This window comes from Phocoena sinus, chromosome 2 (assembly GCF_008692025.1).
Source record: "Phocoena sinus isolate mPhoSin1 chromosome 2, mPhoSin1.pri, whole genome shotgun sequence".
Lineage (NCBI taxonomy): Eukaryota > Metazoa > Chordata > Mammalia > Artiodactyla > Phocoenidae > Phocoena > Phocoena sinus.
In genome coordinates this window covers 105,864,578-105,878,800 of record NC_045764.1, presented here as the reverse complement: position 1 = coordinate 105,878,800, position 14,223 = coordinate 105,864,578, and the positions used below count along the sequence as shown (strand labels likewise).

Sequence of the window (14,223 nt, the reverse complement as noted above, 5' to 3'; positions counted from 1 at the left end):
GGCCTCTGTATAGGTTTCTCTGACTTTCTACCTTTGCTCCCCAAAGTCTGTTCTCCACTGAGCAGACTATGGCTTCTAAAATATGTCAGTTTTTAAAAATTACACCTGTGATAGTTTTCCATTGAACTAAGCAAAAGCCAATATCCCCAAAATGACATCCATTAAGTTACAAGATCTGGACGTTGCCACATTACCTTTTTCACTTCATTTCCTACCACTTGCCTCCTTCCTCACCCTGCCCCAGGCAAATTCACCTGCTTGCATTTCCTTGCAGACATTAGGCATGTGCTTGCCTCTCTGTACAGGAAATTCTCTTATCTCAGAGATCTACTTGGCTAACACCTTCATAGTCATCAAGTCTTTGTTCAAAATTCACCTCTCAATACCCTATTGAGAAGGATATACCTGGCCACCCTATTTGACACTGCAACCTGGCCTCCCCATTCTCCCAGGTACTTCTGATTCCCTTTATCTTGCTGTATTTTTTTCCATTGCCTCATGAATACTACATACTTTGCTTATTATCATATTTATTGTGTATTGTCAGTCTCACTTTCCTAGAAAATAAGTTACGTGAGAACCGTGGTCTTTGTTTTATTCTCTTATGTATTAAGAAGCACTAACCGGGAGCATTATAGGTTCTCAATATTTGTTGAGTGACTAGTATTAGTTGGAAGAATACACTTATGGTCTATATGTTGTAAAACTCATTTTTTATTTTTGAAAATCCCTTCTTCAAGTGAAATTTTGCAATAATAATAAAAGCCATGTGGTATTAACACAAACAAATATAATTGGTCAATGAAACATAAAAGAGATTTCAGAAATATCAATAGATCCAAGTACATATGGGAACTTAACTGTATTCTATCATTCATTAAGAAAGGTAGTGTAATTTAGGGATTAAGAGAATTGTACTCTTAGGCCATAGTTCCTAGCTTCTTTGCCACTTCCTAATTTTCTGATTTAAGGAAACATCCTTAACTTCACCATGTGTTTTCTGTTTGTAAAATGAATAATAACAGTGCCTCCTTCATAGGGTTGTCATGATTCTTAAATAAATCAGTACATGAGAAGCATTTAGAACACTGCCTGGTCCAGAGTAATAGTTGGGTCATTTTATTTATTTTAGAAAAGGATGTTTTATTTAATAAATGGTGCTGGCATACTTGACTGTCCACCTGAAAGAAAATAAATTTGACCTCTACCTTGTACAATATATAAAAATAAATCTCAATGCATACAAGATTGAAACTGTAAGACTATTTGATGAAATTATGGTGTGTGAAATCAAGTTGAGGATGACTTTCTTAAGCAAGAAGGAAATCTAAAACATAAAGGAATAGGTTAGAACATTCAAATATATAAATATTTTATATTTTGGTATAGTAGAATAATACACCATTAATAAGCAAAAGGTGACAGTACCCTTGGAAAAATATGTTGAACACATATGACAGTGAATTAATTACTATACAGAGAAACCCTAGATTGATATTAAAAAATAAAAACCCAGGAGAAAAAAATAGGTCAAGATTATGAAAAGGCAGTTTACAGAAGAGGAAATGGAAATGCCCAATAAACATATGAAAGCATGTTTAACCTTACCAGGCATCAGGAAAATTTGAATCAACATCACAAGATTATATATTTTTTTACCAGATAGACAGAATTTTATGTGTGTGTATATAATACACATATATCAAGAACACAAAAATTTTATCTCTGTGTGTGTGCCTGTGTGTGTGTGCATGTGTTTATAAATTAAAAGTGCTGTCAAGAATATAGGAAATAGGGCTTCCCTGGTGGCGCAGTGGTTGAGAGTCCGGCTGCCGATGCAGGGGACACGGGTTCGTGCCCCGGTCAGGGAAGATCCCACATGCCGCGGAGCGGCTGCGCCCGTGAGCCATGGCCTCTGAGCCTGCGCGTCCGGAGCCTGTGCTCCGCAACGGGAGAGGCCACAACAGTGAGAGAGGCCCACGTACCACAAAAAAAAAAAAAAAAAAAAAGAATATAGGAAATAATCATTTTCATACACTGTTGATATAAGAGATGCTATAATAGTACAGCTTTTGAGAATCTACCCAGTAAAATTTAATGTACCAATACATAGAAATATAGACAAAGGTGTATGTTGCAGTAGTATTTACAGTGGCAACAGTTGGAAAACCATCTGCTTTAACAGGAGAGTGGCTGAATATATATGGTATTGTAGAATATTATGTGGTGAAACTATTAAAATTAATGAGTTAGAGCCATATAAATTGGCCTAGAATAGTGTTTGTAATATATTAACTAAAGAAAATTAAGTTGCTAAGAAACATATGGCCTCATTTTTAAGTCAGAAATATCCTGTGTTCATGTATCATCAGGGTGATGACAAGGAATATTAACATTATTAACTTTTTATGTTTCTACTTTGTTTTTAAAGTGTTAACTAAGGGAATGTAAAACAAGATGGAAAAAAATAATGGCCCCAGTTGCGATATTATGTAATGTTCTAAGGCATATAAAGTGGTAACTTTCCAAAAGATTGAGAAAGATTGGACTGTCTTTGATAGATATGTTTGGACTACTTGACTCCTTCATTTCCTAGTTGTGGGATGCTTTTTGAGGAGTTTCAAGAAGGATCACAAGAGAGGCTTTAAGGATCAGAGGAGACATTTATTAAGTGGCAAAGGAACTGTAATATTTTTCTTTATTCTTTGTTAATTAATATATCAAATGTTCTCAATTCTAGCCTCATCAAAATTATCTATGTAGATTCTTATTTAATAGATTTAGGATGAGATTAGGCATCTATATTTGGAGAGTTGGAAAAATGTTTCCTGAAGCCTCTTGTTATTTGGGAATCACCATTTACCATATGAAAAATGCACAGTAGTTTATTAAAAATATGATAATTATATAATTGTGTATTACATAACACTATCTCTTCACAACTTCAACTTTTTAATGAAATAACACACTTTGAATATTATTTGATTAACATTAAATTAAAGAACAAATATTTGATTTGATTTGTGCACAAGTTGAAGGGAAAGTGTTAGTATTATCACTGAAAACAGTAAAGGTTACTAATTAATACAATTTAAATCTATGAAGAAATATTATACAAAGGATGATTGTCTTTTCAGATAGCAGTAGTAGTCTTTTGACTGTTACCAAATACAGTTAGAGGTTCTCTAACCATGGAAATATTTATATGTGCAGATTACATTACTGTTTTTAAAGATTATTTAGCAATATTCTTGCCAAAATTTATGGCGGAGAGCTAAATGAGCACTTCCTAACCATACCCATTCCACTGCAAACTTCTAATTTTGTTAGTGTGTTATGCTATAGACGGTTTGTCCTTCATACCCAGTGATGGGCATTAGAGGATCTTCCTGAGGGCAAGTTAAGAATTACTGCTGAAAGCAGCACACCATTAATATTTTCCAGTTAGAATTATAACACATCACTTAGTAAATACCATGTTATGTGACCTTCCAAAGTCCCTTCTAAAGGTTTGATTTTATATGAAGGCATTTTTATATTTATGGAAAGCCTAGGGCTTTTCAAGTTTTCATATTGAAAAAATGGTAAACTTCAGGGGAAAAGAGTTAATGAAATATGAAATGTTCCTTATTTTACATCCCATATATGGCTCAGTCAATGATAAAAATCCAGAGTGCCTTGTCTAGTGTTGGCTGGTAAGTAGGCAGATATGCAATATTCTTCGTCTTTCTGGACTACCTAGTAGGTAAAGGTGGTTGGTTGTTTCATCAGCATTCTCCCTGCAGTCATAGCTCTGGTAGTTCTTGCACACAGTGTGTTCTCAAGACAGAACGTTATATGTGCCTTTAGATAACTAAAGCACTTAGTGCCTCATTACTCCAGAATGTGCACTAGTCTTGCTCTGTGTGTGTGTATATATACCCTTCAACAGAATTTTTCTATCTTTCTAATAGAGCCATATAAAATGGAAAATACATAAAACAGGAAAACCAGGTAGTTATCAAGTTTATTTTCAATATTTTAATTTTATTTTAAAAAAGCTTAGAAATAGGAAAATCTTTGCTTGTTCTCTCTGATAATATCTTTTCATATTCTCATAGTTTTGCCAGATTGAGGAGTTTGATACCTGATCACTGTGGAATAAAAATTGTTTCTCGTTTTTTCTAATATTTTAATCTTTGATTTGGGAATATTCCAGTTGATCTTTTTCACCTTTTCTTCTGAACCTCGTACCTTATAATTAATTTTATTGGTCTTTGGTTTAGCTATTGTTTTCTTCCTTCCATTAGGTGATACAGTCCTTCAGTTACTCTTTAAAAATATATTTGAGAAAGGAAGTGATCTGTTTCATTAACTTTAGCCAAATAATGGCTATAAAAGTAATGTATTTTTATTTGTGATTCACTAAGTATTAGAAGTGAATTACTTCAATCCATATGTAGGAAAAAAATTTAGTTTTATGACTAATAATACATTTTGTTAAATTGCAGACATTTTTCTGTAGCTTTTTATATATTAGTCAATATGTATTTGCACATTACAAGTATTAATGTAATAAGAAAAATTCAGGACATTTTCATTTCTTAATGATAGTCATTTGTGATAGTAAACTGTCAACTTCCCTTTACTAATAAGACACTGAAATGTAGGCAACTATTAGTTTTTAAAAAATAAATATTGCCTTCAGAAAAATTCTTGGTGAAATTAAAATATAAGAAATGTTGAATTCGCTTGATTAGTAAATATAAAATACAAGCAACTGTAATTTGATATCAATAATATTTTAAATCATGTTAAAATATGGTACATCAATTATCATTAACTAATTAATAATAATACTTAATTTTAATGGTAAAAATGGCTTAATCAAAAATTTGTAAAAGAAAAATAATCCAAATTGTGAAAATTTTTTTAATAATTAGTTACCTAGTTATACAAGTTTAAATACAGATCAGTTTTTAAACATAGTTGAGAAATTTACTTCCAATAATATCAAATTAGTTTGCTTACATCATAGAATATTAAATCAACCCATGTACCAAACTCAGACTTTTAAATAGCTTTATATTCCTAGATTAGATTAACTTTGTGGTTTTCCTGAACAGGCATTTAGCATAATTACATGATTCTTATTTAAAACTATGATTTTAAATTTTCTTGTTTTAAAATTTTAAAGTATTTTATAAATCTGCTTTTCTGTCGTTTATCAAATCATTTTATATACACATTTAAATGTTTATTAGTATTTATTGTACCACGTGTCTGGAAGCTTCATGAAAGCGAGATCTTAACCTTTTTATTTAACTCTGTATTTCCAACATCTGGAACAGTACCTGGAACTCAGTAAATAATTGTTCATTGAATACCAGAAATATACAAAATTTATTTTTAATGAATTGTTTATTCTGCTTTTGTGGCATTTGTTTATTCAGCATCCTAATTTGGGGATAATTCTATTTCCTTTTGTTATACTAATTTTTAAAAATTTAATACAAGGTTTATATGGTAAGAAAAAAAGCTCATCTGAAACCCAACCTCTATTATTTTCTTTATTTCAGTTTTATCTGCATATAATTTTACACTGTTTAATTCAAATTCTACATATACATTTATGTATTTTAAAAATTTTGCATAGATATTTTCCACATTATTTTATAGCTTTATATAGTGTCTTTACACTGTTCTGTGTATATGACATTTTCCATGTTTTGGATTATTTCCCAGATGGATCACAGAAGGAAAGAAACTAAGTTAAAGATTATGCTCATTTTATAACTTAATGTGTTCTATAAGGTGATTTCCAAAAGCTGATATATACTGCCACAGAAGAGATTGAAAGAAAGAGATTAGTAGTTAAGCCATTCCCTCATTTTCATTTGGTTTGCCTTTGTTTTTTTTTTTTGGTGATTAATTTTGCTGCTCTGCTTTGAATATCTGATTATTTTAGAAGTTAAATATTTTCTTATCCTGCACAATTCTTTGCTGTCCACTATTTAATGAACTGTTTGTTCATTTTTACCTTCCACTGGATTACCTTATCCATTTCTCTGGCTTTAAATACTATCTCTATGTTAACTCTCAAACTCATAGCCAATCACCTACATATCATTGATATCTTCACTTGGATGACTGGTAGGCATTTCAAACTTGATATATCCAAAATAGAATTCGTGATTCCCTCTATCCTTTTCTTTCACACCTTTCCATTATCTCCTTCAGTAAACAGCCCCTACTTTCATGTGCATGGCTGTTTTTCACTTTTTCAATTGATTTCAATCAATTACACTTAAATTGATTGTTGCAACCTTTAAAATATTAAGTTGAAAATATTAGTTTTCATATAAAAAGTCCAAATATTTCAAATATGTTTTTCCACTAATAAGAATTAAGAAATCTGAACATATATCTTAGTATACATGCCCTGAAAGAGATGAACCAAAAGAGAGGGTTTAAAAATAATAATAGTTTCAAAGAGCTTTTTGATAATTTGACACATGGATGATAATGGCAAATGGGACTTCCAGAAATTTAACCTCAGTTTAGTAAAAGCTGGTTTAGTAAGCATTAAGAAGGCAATACCCCAAATTATTTTCATTTGTAAATAATGAGCTGCTCTATAATAGTTTATCATTTACAACCCTCATAGTTTCTTCATAATTACTTGACTTCTAGTAGTATTCTTTTTTGATATCATTATGTCTAGCTTTTTTTTCACTTCCTTCTTATAAAGAATAGATTTCTCCTATTTTTCTTATTCCTAAGTATATCCCTCTCTGAAATGTAATATGGTATATTTTTAAAATATGCAACAGTCATCAAAAGAAAAAAAACTTGGAATAATGCTTCAAGGGGAAAAGTAAAAAATATATGAAGTAAAAAAAAATAGTTCAGTTAAACTTTATTTGCCTTTGGAAATTTTTTGGTGATTATCATTCATTTTTCTGTCTTGTTCCAAAGAGATACAAAAAAGAGGTATACTGTCATTTTCTGCCGTGTCTTACAGCCAGAGGGGAAAGTAAAGTATGGCCCTTTGGAAGAAGATATAAAATGGATGATGTATGGTCTCCACAAAACTTTTTAAATTCAATTATTTTAAGGTAAAAATGCAATTGCTTGAAGCAAGGCAAGGTGTGGGAGGTAACTGCACCGGTTATGAATTGTGATTATGATTCAGTAGATACTGTCATTTCGTCATCTTATTAATTGATCCAGTTCATTGCTTAATCAAGTAAACACTAATATGTTTATATTCTAGACTTTTAGAACCAATCTGACCACATTTTTTATGGCTAAAGAAGCCTAGCCACAAGCTTGATTAGTAAGAAGCTATAAAATTACATAGGAAAAACATAATACATTGATGAAAACTTAAGAAAAAGGCATATAGTGCATATTTAATTACTGTACTCTTATTGGATTTTTAAATGACAAATCTGTGTTACTGATTTCAGGAATTTTATGACAAGATTAAAACATCTGTATATTTGTCTTTTTGTAAATTTCAGCATGGGCGCAATATAATTTGAATTTTAGATTTTAGAGATGATAAAGTTGTTTTTGTTTTAAGAACCCAGTGTCGTATTTTACACACACACACACACACACACACACACACACACTCCTGCATGGCCATGCTGGAGTCTTTCAAATACTTTATTATTTAGTTCTTACATAAATCCATATATTTTGCATTACATTCAAGCTGCTCTGGAAGACATAAGATTTCAGCAAGCAAAAATGTGTGAGTTAAAGGGGAAGAACAGTGTTGGAAATATAGGCAACATTTTAGTCATTTGGAACAAATGAATAAACAAAGGCAAAGACCTAGAAAAACAACTAATATAGAGTATATTTAAGAACTAGCAGGTAAAGTTTGGATTCAGCATAGAATACTAGTCATAGAAAATGAAACTGGGAAGACAAGTTGGGGACAGGGTATGGAGAATTTGGAATATCTACATAAGGAGTCTTTATAATTTAGTGGGTAGCTGGAAAGAGATCATTGAAGGCTGTTGATTAGGGCTTTTTAATAATGCTAAAATAAAAACTCATCCACAGTCTTATCAAGTTGTCTGGTTTTATAGATGATGAAACTGAAGTGATTGACAAAGGTCACACAGCAGAGCCAGGGTGAAGGTCCATATGTCCTAACTGTCAATTCTAGATTCTTTTTATTACACCACACATTCCTTTAGATAGGCTAAAGCAGTAGGACTGGCAAGAAGCATTTCAGGGGAAAAAAAATCAACAGTGCATAACAGGATGTAGAGATCTAGGGAGCAAGGGAAGGCACAGATGGCTTCCAGGTTTAAAACCTGGTGTTGGCAGTAGGTGGGGGTTAAGGATATATGAGAGAACATAGCATAGTATTTTACGATAGATATAAAGACATGCTTATGAAAACTGTACGGCCTTGAATTTGGTTATCAAAAGTAAGTAGATTAAACACACAGAGAGAGTTGGAAGAGCTGCTTTTTCATTCATTTTGGATATTTAATGTAGCTCTGTCATACATACTTTGTCAGAGCAGTACTTTTTAGAAAGACAGTTATTTATATATTTTAAAATCTATAATCAAAAGAAAGATACACTTTTTTCAGTTTACTTTGGTCAGTAGTTCAGTGTGGATCCCCCCACATGACACATACATCTCCAATGGCCACTAATAAATGGTGCCTCAGTAGCCTAAGGTGTAATACATTAGGCAAATGAAAGAAATTTATCCTATTAGATCATGTATATCTCAGTAAAAGATACGTTAAATAATGCACTCATGTCTCTTTACCAGAGTTATGACATCTTGACTTTTAGAGCATCAAGAGATACAATAAACTGTCAGTATTTCTTTTGGATAGGCAAATACTACACAATATAACAAGAACTTATTTTCAAGGATACTGTTTTGTCGATTACAGTTTATTGAAATCCAATTCTAAGTGGCTTAACCAAAACAAAAAAAAAGCGGGGGGGGAATTATATTGATTCTGTCCTGGCTTTATACATGGTTAGGTTCAGATGCCAAAATGGTATCAGAAACTTCTCTCTCTCCATTTCTGAAGTCTCCTTTTATCTAAGTCAACTTAAAATTATTTTCAGTCAGCTTCTTCCTCTTTCCATATAGTGACAAGATAGCACTAGTAATATCAAGCTTGTGTTCTGCTAGATTAAACACACAGTTACTTCCATCCCAACAATTTCACAGATTCTTAAGGCTAACTCTTATTGGACCATCCAGTGTCATGTGCTCAGTCCCAAATCAGTACCTACTACGAGTGTGGAAAGTGTGATATGCAGGCTTCTTAGGTCATGTGTCCAGTTCTAGAGGTATTGGAAGGTGGTCAGCCTTACCTAAAGTACATGGCATTCAGAATGAGAGAGGGTTATTTCCTGAAGGAAAACTGAAGTCTTTTGTTGTAAGGAAGATCGACGTCAGCTGACTGAATGAATGAAATAGCAGGTATCCACAATTGATAGGAATTGCTTTGAAAATGTAAAGCAGTACATATATAGTGTATAACATGGCAGCCCTAAATAAAATAGTTCATACTATTAACTGAGCTATCTTAAATTATACTGGAAATTGTTTTGCATTTATTTTAAAGTATCGCTTTATGAAATAGTTCAATAACTTTCCTGCCATGATAATGAAGAAATACGATGCCTACAGACACTGTCTTTCTTTTTTAAGACCATAATGAATTGGGGTTCTTATTTGGCAAAGGAGTAAATGTGTTTTTCTTAATGCTTATTTTTTTTTCTTAATGCTTATTTTTAATCAGAAACGTATCAATATGAAAGCCTACCTATTTGGTATTTTTAACTCTTTCCATGGGATTCCCATAGAGGTTCTTTTGTGGTTGCAAATAGAGAAACAGCCACTTCATTACTTTTTTTTCGGAAAAGTTGATGCTGGTAAAATTAGTATAATTATACTGTTAATCTTACTTCATGTTTCTTTGATATAACAATTATAAGTCTAGGAATAAGTAAAATTCTTTAAAAATAATATCATTATTTAAGCAGATCATCCCTACTAAAATGGACTTAGGTTTGAACAGGAACTCTCCAACACAGAGCAACCTCATTGGGAATGTCTGACAGTAAAGGATAGGCTACTGATAGTACAAAAATGAAACGTGATCATCTCTCAAAGATTTTCTTATCCCTTTTTCTTCCAGTTAAGCTTTCTGTCTCCTTTGTACCCTTTATATATTTCTGTACCCACACTTTTAAGACTTGAATGCACTGACACATTGACACATCTGTTTTCTATAACTGATCTGGAAGTTCCTTAAAGACAGAAACAGTGCCATATGTATCCTTTATTTCTAGCTCCCAACACAGGGCCTAAGCATTTCATAGAAGATTGGGTGGATTGTAGCAACTGTAGCAACTGTAGATCATAGTTCTGAAGGGAAAACTGATTTTAACTGCCAGGAATATATCTGATTTAGCTGATACATGTTACACCAAATAATTGTATGCTATTTAAGGTCCATTTTTCTTCAGAAATAAGAATATTATGTTAAGTCAGTGTGTTAACAGACTTCACCAATGAAAATGAAGTCACAGGTACAATTAAAATTTGCTATTTGTCATTTCAGTGGGGATGCAAACACAGATTTTCCTTTTTTAAAAAATAAATTTATTATTTATTTATCTCTGCGTTGGGTCTTTGTTGCTGCACGCAGACTTTCTCTGGTTGCGGCGAGCGGGAGCTACTCTTCGTTGCAGCGCGCAGGCTTCTCATTGTGGTGGCTTCTCTTGTTGCGGAGCACAGGCTCTAGGCACACGGGCTTCAGTAGTTGTGGCTCGCGGCCTCTAGAGTGCAGGCTCGGTAGTTGTGGCACACGGGCTTAGTTGCTCCGCGGCATGTGGGATCTTCCCGGACTAGGGCTTGAATCCATGTCCGCTGCATTGGCAGGCGGATTTTTAACCACTGCACCACCAGGGAAGTCCCGGAGATTTTCCTTTAGGTAAATGCTGTATCTAAGAAGTAAGCAAATAGGTTATCTCACATAATTCTCCACACTCCTTTCCTCCAACCGCCCACCCAATGAGTGTTCAGTTGCCCACCATCTCCAAGCTTCCACACCTGCTTTTTGGCTCTGATCTGATGCATAGAGTGGGAATAGAACATTACTCTCTCTGAGATATTATACAAATGAATTAATTTTTCTTTTTGTCTCAACTTCTTTTCAGAGGGTCTCTTTCCTCTCTGTGTCCGTATTAGATTAATATTAAATGTGCAAATAAATATGGATTTTTTTTTAACTTTTCAGAGAAAAAAGTGTAATTCTAAGAGGTTTTCATGTCCTTGTGTCAGAAATAAAAGTTGGGTAACTTTCAGTGGCTAGGCTACTAAGTATATTTATTAAACTTGGAATTTAATAACTTACATTTACATTTTCTTTAATTTTCTAATTTCTAAGATTATTCATTGTAAGCAGAATTATTCCTGTCTAAAGTTGATAAATGCTACATATTACAAATATTAATATGTAATCACTAATGTCTTCTGTTAAATCATAACACACCTTTATTTATATGTGGACAAATGTCAGTTATACCAACAAAATTTGGAGGCTACATCAGTATTTGGTAAAACAACAAATACAAATATGTCTGACAGTACTTCATATAAGATTATTTCAAATAGTTAAAACTAAAATCCAGAAAATGTGCTTACTACATAAGGACATCTTTAATATAAAGATAGATGAGGGCTTCCCTGGTGGCGCAGTGGTTGAGAGTCTGCCTGCCAATGCAGGGGCCACGGGTTCGTGCCCCGGTCCGGGAAGATCCCACATGCCGCGGAGCGGCTGGGCCCGTGAGCCATGGCCGCAGAGCCTGCGCGTCCAGAGCCTGTGCTCCGCAACGCGAGAGGCCACAACAGTGAGAGGCCCGCGTACAGCAAAAAAATAAAAAATAAAAAAAATAAAAATAAATAAATAAAAAAAAGATGTGTGTAATTCTGTAATTTGCAAAGATACATATTTTTTGGAAGATGTTTACTTTTATGAAAAGTTCACATACTATTTCTGAAATATATGTTATTTCAGAATTTTTGAATATTTAAAAGAAAGAAAAATGATTAAAGGGAAAAATTTAAAAAGGAAGGACAAGGTAATGTGCTTGTGTAAGTAATATAAGTACTGTGCACATATTTGCAAGTTCTTTTGGAAGGATAAACGAGTCCTAGAGTTAAAAGAAAAGGTTATAGGTGCAATAAATACAGTATGAGACTGGTATGCAGTGTAGTAGAAATTAACATCATCTTCACATACCTTATACAAGCTTAAGGTGATTTTAGAGTGGATGTTATAAAATTATATATTTCATTGCTTTTTATTGACAGTCTATAGGATAGTTCCCATAATTAACCTCTCATGTGCTCTTCTCTTCGTGGGTTATAATCATACAGGCAGTCATTACATTGAGCAAAACAGCAGTGATATTAAAATTTAAAATAATTTAATAACAGCTCTTTCGAAAGTCTTGGTTGATTAATATATTTTTCTTCATAAAAAAATTACATTGAAACACCTCAATTTGTCAGTATATAAATGTTTTCAACAATACTGTTTCGCAAAAATGTTTCTCATTTTGAAAAGAAATATTCACAAAATATAATTATATTTAACATTTGGATTTTTAAATCCTTAAAAGTAAATTTTCTTAATATTTTATGTGCACAGGATAAAATGTAAGGATGATTCTAATCTTATAATTGGTGTAAGATGTAATCATGGTTTAACTTTCTAATTATATCACTTTAACATATTTCAGCATTTCAGACAAATAATTTTCTACCAAAAAGTCTGTGAACAAAATTAACAAATTAACATTTAAAAAAACTATTTCTCAGTCTACTTCTTGAAACTGAATGCACTTAATCAGGGGAATATGAGGGATATATTTGACATTCTGAAGAAATGTCTCTAGAAAATTTAGATTTTTTTCAAAAAAAATGAAATGATTATATAGACAAATTGTAATGAAACAAATTTCTACTGTGACTATAAATTATATGTGTGGTAAGAAAAGTTGTGTGGTATGTGTGTGTATGTGTTTAGTACATGTAAATATATTTATGAGGTAGCCCAGTCTAGCATTTGAATTTATACTTTCACTGCTTGCTACCTTCCTAAAAATGCATGGCTCTATTTTTTAAAAAATATCCTTATCCAAATCTGTGTTTTAAAGATAACATGACAATACTTGCTAAAAATTAACTAATGAGATATCTCATAGATGATCTCAACTAAATTTCTGCTCAAATTTCAACAGATATTTCAGCCTGTCCGTTTAAATGTTTGGGACAAGGAAAGCAGTTCCTCCAATGCTTTGTCAGTGACAGAACATTCACAATTTTTTATCTTCTACCTGATGAGTCATAAAACAGTGTCATATGTATCTTTGGGCTACCAAAACATAACTTTAAATGTTAATATCTGTATTTTAATTTTAAGGATTATAAAAGTAACATACTGATTTTATACCTCCTTATAATAGTATTTGATTATGATTAAATAAATAAAAATATGCTGGGTTTTGTAACTGGATGTTTCAGAACAATTTAGCTAAAATGGCTATACTTCATACAGTCACATTGAATCGTTGTAAGTATTCATGTGACTACAGTAAGTTTTCAGTAACCTTTGACAATATGGTTGTAAGCTCTGTTTTTAAAAATGTAGCTATTACTGCCAAAAAGAGAATGATCTACCAAATCAAAATAGTCATTTTACAAATTTAGATAGAACATCCATGTAGTATCATTCTCAAATAGCCCCTAACCTACCTGAAAGCAATTGAAAATTTTTATATTATTTAGAGATACTTGTTATTTTTATAAAGTTATAGGTTGGTGTCAGTTTAGTTGAAAAACTAAAATACTACTACTAATAAATATATTGACCTCCATTTCTGAAAATATTAGTCATAAATTAAGTAAGGTATTGAACAACACAAAAATTACTAGGTGATAAGGAACATGAAATTAATGTTTTAAAGGGACTCAGGAACTTTCCTACTTTTTGTCTTTGCTAACTTTGCTTTATAATCCTCCACTCTTTGTTTTCATATGTTTTAGAGCAGAGATATTCTTACAGCTAAGTAGGTGAAGGATCATCAAGCATTTTGATTTGGGAGCCATATAAAAATGTTATCATTGATGCAATGTTATGATTTCCTCTTTTTTATAACTTCCGCAAAATTCAC

At 32.2% G+C, this 14,223-nt stretch overlaps 1 protein-coding gene across 3 annotated transcripts in view; it reads left to right on the top strand.

Annotated features, from left to right (window-relative positions):
* The window catches only part of NOVA1 (NOVA alternative splicing regulator 1), a 142,335-nt gene that overhangs the window by 124,644 nt on the left and 3,468 nt on the right, over positions 1-14,223 (top strand). The gene's annotated exons all lie outside the window — the stretch shown is intronic.